Raw genomic sequence first — 7,215 nt, forward strand, 5'->3', positions numbered from 1 at the left:
CATATTAGCTCACTCTCTAAAATTATCAGTTTAAAGTGGTAGGGACCACGACTCTTTAATGAAGAAACAAGCTTTCTGATGGGGTGTCTAGACTGCAGCTCTATACTCTTTCTGGGTTGCGCTTGGGCCTTAATGGCAACATATATATTAACAGGAAAATGAAAATATAAGACCTTCCTTCAAAAGATCCATTAGTATGTGCATATACATTCTTTAATGTAGAGTGTCCTTGTCTTGCAAAACAAAGAATAAAACACACCATGTACTTTCAGAATAATGCCTCAAACGAAGAAGGAAATATGTTTAGCCATCAAGAAGACATTCAGAAATTTTATGGCTCTGAAGATGCTGATGTATACTATAAGGAAATATGAATGCTACCGGCTGCTCCTGAGGGAAAAGCCTACTCCAATGTTCTCTGACACAAAGTGAGTGTTCATTTATTTCCCTTTGCCCGCCTCCCTCATTTGTCTTTCTGTTGAGGGTTTTCTCAAGTAATCTACGGCATTTAAATGATCTACAGTGTTTAGTTCGGAGCATTTATTCCAGTACCTTAGTTTTGGGAAAGTAGGTGAAATGACAGATGGAACTAAGTCGCTTTAAAAGCTTTTTCTTAATAATTCACCAGGTTCCTTTTCAACACACTGGCACATTTTATCCTTCTGAAGCCACTTTAAAGGTCTGTTAGTGTATTGACATCCTTTTTCCTTTTACAATGCATCATAAAAACAAATTAATAATGAAATATTAACTGAGTTAGTTATCATAATTGCTTACTTCCCTCTAATTAATTAAACAATGGACTCTTAGTATGATTATTTCAGAATGAAAATATTTTTTTCTAAGTAGAGATGATGGGCAAAATATTTATTAGAAGGTGTAGCATGGAAATCAGGCAATCACAAGAGAAACTATGCTGGTCTATGCTGATGGACGAGCCCACTGCCCAATACTTTCAAATAGTGTCATGGGTACCAATAATGAATAATGCAAATATCACATCATACCGGGATCAGCCCTTGCCTAAGAATAGAAGAGCCACTTTCCAATAGTACTTTACTATTTGAAATTCCCATGTTAATTAATATGTCTATTTAGTCCATATATTTTTACTAAGCAGTTTCTAAGTGTTAGACTCCCCCACTTGGTAATGGGGATCCAGTGATGAACAAAACTAACATGGCTCTGATCCTCCCAGAGTTTACAAATGAAAGAGGGAGGTGGTCATTAAACTAATAATCACACACAATAACCAATATTAACAAAATGTATTTAGGAAGTGCTGTGAAGGAAAAATAAAGAGTACTTTAAGAAAGCATAATGGGAGAGCCTAATTAGACAGCAGGTGTCAGGGAAAGACTTTTTGAGAAGTGTCGAATGATTGATCTGAGTTAGTTAGATTAAGGCTGGAGAACAGCACCCTAGGAGAGCTCACTGTGTAATTACAGTTCTGAAATATTGGAATAGTCATTTTTTTTATTGAATGGTAATTATGTACATTAGTGCACTTCTGAGGTACAGTGTGGGGTTTTCACACACAATCCAAAACACCTCCATCAAACTAGTTAACATAGCCTTCATGTCATTTTCTTAGTTATTGTTTTAAAACGTTCACATTCTGCTCTTAGAAAGATTCACTTGTACCCTTGTAAGATAAACCTCAGAAGTGATCCCTCCAATCCCCCTCCCCATATTCTTAGGCTGTTATTAGGTTATAGCTTTCATAGTCAATGTTTTTTTGAAACTTTTGTGAAAGAAGATCCCTTGTCCTAAGTGAGGAGGAGAGGAGTAATGTCTAAAGACAGAGGCAGGGGGACCATGTACACTATTTTTTCCTAAATAGAATGGCAAGCCATTGAAGGCCTTTAAGTTGAGAACTAGGATGTAATATCAGCAGTTGAAAAAAATAAACAAAGTTAAATTATTATTTTGGACAGATAATATTATAATAGGACTTGTTAAATTATAGGTGAGAGAATAGATGAGAGAAAGGAATCAAGAATGGCTCTCAACCTGGTGAAATGGTGGTGCCATACATAGAGATAGAAAAAAGAATTGATCAAGGTATTTACTGGATTGGAAGAGAAGATAGAGAGGGGACCAAGATACAAGTAGGGCCAAATGCACTGAAACCTAATTTGTGAAATCAAGGTATCTAAAAGATGAAATATATATTAATAGGCAGCTTATAATGTTGTTTTAAGTTATAAGAGGAAGCTACTGTTGGTTATTACGCAGGGTCTTATATAAATATGTCATGTACTGAAAGGAGAATGTTAAGACATTCAGAGGGATAGTATCTTATTAGAGTAGTTAAATCCTACAGCTACCTTATATAGACAAAATTACCTCTAAAATTTCTCAAATTTCCCATTGTTGGGCAAAACTCGTAAGTAATGGAATAGTATGTTGGGTTAGTTTCCTTTTGGTCATTTCTGTTGTCCCATAGCTTTCTTCCCACTGAGCTAGATGAGAACAGAAAATACAGGAAAAAGAAAAAAATCCTTAGTTCTGATTTTCAAACAGTCTTAGACTTTAAACTCAAAGGAGAGAAAATAGACAGAAATCCATGAGTTTTGTCTGCTAGAGACGAAGAGAATGTTGGTTTTCCAAAATCTGGGCTTTAGCTTTCAGAACCAGGGTTGTAGAACTGAGCAGAGTTTGCACTAAAACCCACAGAGAAGAAGAGAGAGGATATATCTGAAATGCAATGCTGCACTTCACATCAAAAAGCCTGGAGAGGAATGGAAATCCTAGTGGTTAAACTTTGATGTGGGGTTTCCTTTCTGGCCTCAACTTCTGATAAAAATGCCCAGCAAGATACAAGGAATCTAAAAGCAAAAAGGATGTACATTGGCTTCCTGTCTGAAACCTGGTAGGAAGTGTCTGACACAGTGCCCAGGCCAACGAGTTAAGTGGTGGTTGGTGATAGGACAGATCCTGACAACAGTGGTTTGAGATTATGTCCCTCCAGGCATGGAGGGTATCTTTGAAGTGTCCATAACCCCTCCAGAGAGACAGGGAAGATAAATGAAAATTGAGATGTGTTTTACCTTGTAGAGAAGCCAGGAATTGTCGGATGGCTAGAAGATGGATGGCCCATAGCCAGAGGACAGCTGGGGAACATGTTCGAAGTTCTGAGGACCAGCAGTACCAGTGAGAAATAATATGCATAACTACTGGTAGGAAGTGTGAGTCACTGGGAGAATATGGATAACTATTGTGCCTTCATCATTTTGATGGCAACCATAGTGAACACCAAAAAGGCATTTTGTGATACGCAAAGACCAAAGTAATAAGAATTCTGCACGGAGGTTAATTAGGACCACAAGATGGTAAATGGACCAAACCCTTCACCAATGCCAAGACAACAGATTTTTCTTATAAATTATTAATATGCACAATAATTACTATGTGCAAGGCACTATTCTAAGAGTTTTAGCAATAAATCTTTTAATTCTCACTACAGCCTTATGAGACAGGTACTACAATAGTCCCTATTTCACAGGCAAAGACATTGAAGCACAAAGGGGTTAAGTAGCTTGCTTGAGGTCACTGACCTAGGAAGTGGTAGAGAGGACATCTGAACCCAGGTATTCTGGCTCCAGAGTCTGTGACCCCAAACCTGCACTATGTAGAGAAGGGCGATGAAAAGAATGTCCTGAATAGTTACCCCAAAGAAACTGAATTTTGAACTTGAGTTATCTTGGTAAAATTTGATGTTTCCTGCCATGGGGAGAAAAACACTCTCTTACAGAACATGAGTTCCTTCCAAAAGAAATAATAAAAATGTTATTTGTGTGTATCTGAGGTATATAAATTAATTTTAATTTAAAGCCCTATGCAAGGACACACAGATTCTCCATGACCTCTTCACAGCTAGTTTTTCTACACACAATTAGATAGATTACTATCTTCGGAGATGAAATCAATACAATTTGTGTTCTAGTCTCAGAAGCTGAGACCAGCTTCTGAGATATGGAGATTTCAAAGGTATTATTTATCTCATCTTTTTATTTTACTCTCTCGCTCATCTATCTATCTATCTATCTGTCTATCTGTCTGTCTATCTATCTCACCCAGCCATCCATTTATCTATCCAACCATCTTTCTGTTGCAGTAGTAGTGGATGTTGAATCATTTGGAAGAAAGTTTTAGACATTTTGATCGTTAATATTTCAGTACACATCTCATAAGAATAAACGCCTTCTCCACAAAACCACAATTCCTTTATCAATCTCAAGATAATTAGCATTAATTTATACTAGCACTCAATATCAATTCCAAAATCAAATTTCTTCAATTCATAAAAGATGCAGAACATAGCTTTTATTTTTCCCAATCCAGGACCTTCTCCCCCACAAAAAGAGGCTAAAGAGATAGTATATCTAAATGCAAAGATTTGTGTACTGCATTTGCTCGTTCTATCCCTTTAGGCTCCTGTAATATAGAAAACTCCTCTCCTTATATGTCATTTTACATCTATAAGAATACTATGGTCCTACCAGAGCAGAAAAATATGAGTGAAATAAAAGATTCTGTCAAAATCAAAATCATAAAATGGCATGAAAAGTTATTCAAAGATCTTGAGTCTAGAAATGCAAAATTCAATCAAATATTAAAAGATGCATGGTTGCAGAGAGAATTGGGTAATGAGTAACCTGAAGCTAAGGATATTAGATGCTTGGGTTTTACAATCTAGATGAGTGGCATGGTCTATAACAACAACCAACTTCTCTAATTTATCAAGTCCTTATTTAGGCTATAAATAGGGTTATGTTGCATATGTCCATAGACAAAAATCTAGCCATTGTGCCTGCCAACCCCTTTGACTAGTAAGTAATTACAGTTACCTAGAAGATACATGCTTTTCAATGGATTAGCCTTAACTCCTTAACCTGAGGAGTATGGAAGCATAAAAGTGTTTAAGGGAATAAAAAGACCACAAATTTTTTTTCTATATAAGAATATTTGCATGTTGGTATATTTAGTAGTTCAAATGTGCTAGAGAATTTACATATTTAAGTAAAAGTTTAGTCTTTTTATTCTGATTTAAAATGTGTAACTGAGTAAACAATTTAACCTTTTAATGTAAAATTGAAATGCTGCCAAGATTTTTATTTATATATATATGTGTGTTTTATTGAGATACTTAAGAAAACCTCAGATAGAAAAAAGTCAATTTTTTTTTATTTTTAAGAAATAAATGCTTGAATTGCTTGCTTTAAAAATATTAAACTGTTCCTCATAAAAATTTAGTATATTTATTTGATTTCCTTTTCAGAACATTGATGAGCTACTTTTGCATACTTGATCAAATATTATTCAAAGACCACTTAAAAATGATGGTTGAAGTCTACAAAAGTCACAATTTGAACTTAAAATCTTGAGAAGTAGCTAACTTTGGGGATTTATAGCTTTAATTGAATATCAACTTTTAAAAATGTTTGCATATATTTTTACAGTTTCTTTTTTGTGTGTGTGTGTGGCCAGGGCTGGGTTTGAACCCGCCACCTCCAGCATATGGGGCCAGTGCCCTACTCCTTTGAACCACAGGTGCAGCCCCACACATATTTTTAAATAATCAATGTAGGTCACCAAAAATGCATCACGCCAAACACAGAATAAGTGGTTGCTTTACCTCCGAAGCCATTCTAGAAGTAAAATTCATGTTGTATGTAAAAGACCATAAAAGCATATGTCATGCGTTGAGATGCTCGCACTCGGAGCTACATGGGGACCAAAGCACAGAATCGCCTGGTCTTTCACATTTCTGCAGAGTCATACATAAACTCATCGACTGGAGTAACAGGAAGTCTGCACATGCTACTTACATTGATTGAACTTTCCTTTTTCTTCTCCAAGAATATATAGTTGGATTTGTTGATGATAAATGCCAGTTTCATGTGACTTCACTAAATGCACAGAATATGTGTTTATGCCCTCAAAAAGTTTTTAATCAAAAGGAAAACATTTTAGATCTAAAATAATTACATTAACAACAGTAAAACTTCTAGATCTTAATTTAGGAGACTATCTTTATGACCTAGGAGTAATGAACGATTTCCTAGGGAGAAAGAAAAAAATTACCTTACTATCATAAATTGTGGGCTGAGTCTCCTAACAGCTCCCTTTCAGAGGCTCACAGAAATATTTGTGCTTTCATGTTGTCTGTGTATTTCATTTACCATGACATTTACGCCACATATTTTGACACACTCTTCATTAAATATAACCATCAGCATGGCTGGTTGTAGTGGCTCAAACCTGTAGCCCCAGCACCTTGGGAGTGCTGAGAAACACTCACTTTGGCTCAGGAGTTTGAGACCAGCCTGGGCAACACAGTAAGACACTGTCTCCACCAAAAATTAAAAAATAGCTGGGCGTGGTGCCCCCCACCTATAGTCTTAGGTACTTGTGAGGTTGAGGCAGGAGGATTCCCTGAGCCCAGGAGTTTGAGGCTGCAGGGAACTATTATGACACCACTATTCTCTACCTTGGGTGACATAATGAGACCCTGTCTTTAAATAAATAAATAATAAACAACTAAGAACCACACTTGGGATCTGGTTCTCATTCTGTCACTAATTATCTGTGCCATCTTGGGAACATCACGTGCTAAGTCTTACTGTCAGTTACCTCTTTTGAAATGAAGGATTGGGCTAGAAGATGACGGAGATGATGTTCAGCTATAAAGAACCTAGGAAGACATGACGCTTTAAAACTATAGCAGAAAATAGCGATAAATTCCTTCACGCCTTCTTTCAAAAATTCATGTCCCTCATTAGAATTTAGGTTTTATTATAACAGAAGTTTTTAGAGATCTTCCATTGTCTTCTTGCTTCATCCATGACAGTTGGTGAGACAGCAAATGGTGTGATACATCCAGAATGCCCTCCGATCTACCTCTTGTAATTTTATGAGAAATAAAAGCAACAAGTGACCTAAGCCTAACAGCCTAAGGTCAGTGTGACACCACTAAAGAAAAGTATGGGCCCTTCCACTTTTGCATGGTTTTCTCCTTTCTTCCATAAACAAAAATGGTAAAATTAAAATTACATGAAAAGAACATAAATAAGTTGCTATAGGTTTTATATTTTTCTTTCTTTCTCCCTGTGTTTATAATTTTGTTTATTCATTATTTAGCAATAATCACTAAGTAAAATAGACTGTTGGTAGTTTATGATAGCACTTTATTCTGCCTAAAATACTTTT

This window comes from Otolemur garnettii, unplaced genomic scaffold, assembly GCF_000181295.1.
Source record: "Otolemur garnettii isolate 467f Iridium unplaced genomic scaffold, OtoGar3 scaffold00220, whole genome shotgun sequence".
In the NCBI taxonomy this organism is placed as follows: Eukaryota; Metazoa; Chordata; class Mammalia; order Primates; family Galagidae; genus Otolemur; species Otolemur garnettii.